We start from the raw sequence: 3,076 nt of genomic DNA on the forward strand, positions 1-3,076 counted from the left end.
AAATGGAACGTCTTAAGTGGAACGTCTTAAGTGGAACGTCTTAAATGGAACGTCTTTTGACGGAACGTCTTAAGTGGAACGTCTTTGCAGAACGTCTTAAGTGGAAACGTCTTAAATGGAACGTCTTTGGCAGAACGTCTTAAGTGGAACGTCTTAATGGAACGTCTTTGGCAGAACGTCTTAAGTGGAACGTCTTAAGCGAACGGCTTTTGGACGGAACGTCTTAAGTGGAACGTTTTTAGTGGAACGTCTTGAGTGGGAACATCTTGGCGGAACGTCTTGAGTGGAACATCTTTGGCGGAACGTCTTAAGTGGAACGTCTTGAGTGGAACGTCTTGAGTGGAACGCCTTAAGCGGAACGTCTTAAGCGGAACGTCTTTGGCGGAACGTCTTCCCCTGGACGTCTTGAGTGGAACGTCTCAAGTGGAACGTCTAAAGTGGAAGACGTCTTTGGCGGAACGTCTTAAGTGAACGTCTTTGGCAGAACGCCTTACACGGAACGTCTTAAGTGGAACGTCTTAAGCGGAACGTCTTAAGGGGAACGTCTTAAGCGGAACGTCTTTGGCGGAACGTCTAAGTGGAACATCTCTGGGGCGTGCGAGTGGCTAGGGCGCGGCGCAACCCCTCCGAGGCGGAACGGGCGACCGTGCCGCAGCGGTCATCGTCGGATCGCGCTCTCTCCCGCAGCTGGATGAGGGTGTCTCTCCACCCCCCCAACACCCACTCCCCACCACCACCACCCACCACCCACCCCCCCCCCACCACCACCCCCACCACCCCCCACCAACCACCCCCACCACCCCCCCCGCCCACCCACCACCCCCCACCACCCCCACAACCACCACCACCACCCCCCCCCCCCACAAAACCCGCCGCCGCCGTCTCTCGCGATCACCGCGAGCCGGTGGCCCGCGTCCAAGTCACGACGTTTGTCCTAGCCGTGAAAATCTAAAAACGATTCTCCCAAGTGAGAACTCTCTCCACTTTTTCCTTCATCGTATCTCACTCACATCCACCGCTTGGCGTCGATTCGTCGCGTGCCCCCTGCTCGGTCATCCCCTGTGGCTCCGTGACCCCTTCCCCCGTTGTGCGCTTCGCCTGCCAGGATCGGGGATGGTCGCGCTGGTTTGTATTTTCGTCGGGTGTTTGGGTGATTTGCGTTACCATCGCTTGTATTTTGCACTCCTATCGTGGTTTTTTTTTTGCTTTGCACTGTGTTTGTCGTCGAGACGTGGCTTCACAGCTCATCGGAATTCCTCCCCCAGGATATTTGACCGACGGTCCAAGCTTCACGCGGACGCATTTAACGCTGGACGCCATCACCCGCGGCCGCCTTCCCTTACGAAGGAAAGAATGAGCGGATGAACGAAGCGTGCATCTCCTCTACGAGGGTATGGACGACTCAATTAATGAATGAACGGTCTACCTTCTTCTTCTTCTTGGTTCTTTCGGTAAAGTCACGACAGACCTGCTCTCCACCTGAGGACGGCTGCTTGCGTTGTGGCCGAAACGTCGTGAGAATTATTTTATTATGTTTTATTTTTATTATTTTATTATTTCCATTCTAAGTGACTTTACCGAAAGAACCAAGAAGATAAATCCCTGCAGTCACGAAAGCTTTAAATCGAAAGGTCTACCTTCTCTGTAAGGGAACGAATGAGTTAACGATATCTTCTGTACGAATTAATGACTCACGTACCTTCCCTAAAAGGGATTGAGTGAATGAATGAACAGTCTACCTTCTCTGTACGGGCATGAATGAGTTGACGGAAATATCTTCTGTATGAATGAATGACTCACGTACCTTCCCTAAAAGGGATTGAGTGAATGACTGAACCACACACCTTCTCTATTAGGGAATTAATAAAAATCTGAATCTTTATCCCGAATAAATCCAAACTGAATGAGTTCATGACATTTCTTCATTAGGAATGAATAACTCACGCACCTTCCCTTCAAGGGATTGCGTGAATTAAGTAACATGTACAGGGACTCATCTACTTACGAATTAGTGAGGTTCATAGAGGTCTGTTCGTAAGTCGATTCGTTCGTAAGTCCAACTTTCCTCCTGTCGATTCCAAACATGTTGTACGGCATGTGCACTAAACATGGGGAATGGCTTTACAAGTTGTATAATATCATGTAGATGTAGATGCCACTGGTTCTTCACGTTCTGCAGATGTAAATGCCACTGGTTTTCGCGTTCTGCAGATGTAGATGCCACTGGCTCTTCAAGTTCTGTAGATGTAGATGCCACTGGTTCTTCATGTTCTGCAGATGTAGATGCCACTGGCTCTTCAAGTTCTGTAGATGTAGATGCCACTGGTTCTTCACGTTCTGCAGATGTAAATGCCAATGGTTCTTCACGTTCTGTAGATGTAGATGCCACTGGTTCTTCACGTTCTGTAGATGTAGATGCCACTGGCTCTTCAAGTTCTGTAGATGTAGATGCCACTGGTTCTTCACGTTCTGTAGATGTAGATGCCACTGGTTCTTCATGTTCTGTAGATGTAGATGCCACTGGTTCTTCATGTTCTGCAGATGTAGATGCCACTGGCTCTTCAAGTTCTGTAGATGTAGATGCCACTGGTTCTTCACGTTCTGTAGATGTAGATGCCACTGGTTCTTCATGTTCTGCAGATGTAGATGCCACTGGTTCTTCATGTTCTGTAGATGTAGATGCCACTGGTTCTTCATGTTCTGCAGATGTAAATGCCACTGGTTCTTCGCGTTCTGCAGATGTAAATGCCACTGGTTCTTCGCGTTCTGCAGATGTAGATGCCACTGGCTCTTCAAGTTCTGTAGATGTAGATGCCACTGGTTCTTCACGTTCTGTAGATGTAGATGCCACTGGTTCTTCACGTTCTGTAGATGTAGATGCAACTGGTTATTCACGTTCTGCAGATGTAAATGCCACTGGTTCTTCGCGTTCTGCAGATGTAGATGCCACTGGCTCTTCAAGTTCTGTAGATGTAGATGCCACTGGTTCTTCACGTTCTGTAGATGTAGATGCCACTGGTTTTTCACTTTCTGCAGATGTAGATGCCACTGGTTCTTCACGTTCTGCAGATGTAGA

The sequence above is a fragment of the Lampetra fluviatilis genome, chromosome 27 (assembly GCF_964198595.1).
Source record: "Lampetra fluviatilis chromosome 27, kcLamFluv1.1, whole genome shotgun sequence".
Lineage (NCBI taxonomy): Eukaryota > Metazoa > Chordata > Hyperoartia > Petromyzontiformes > Petromyzontidae > Lampetra > Lampetra fluviatilis.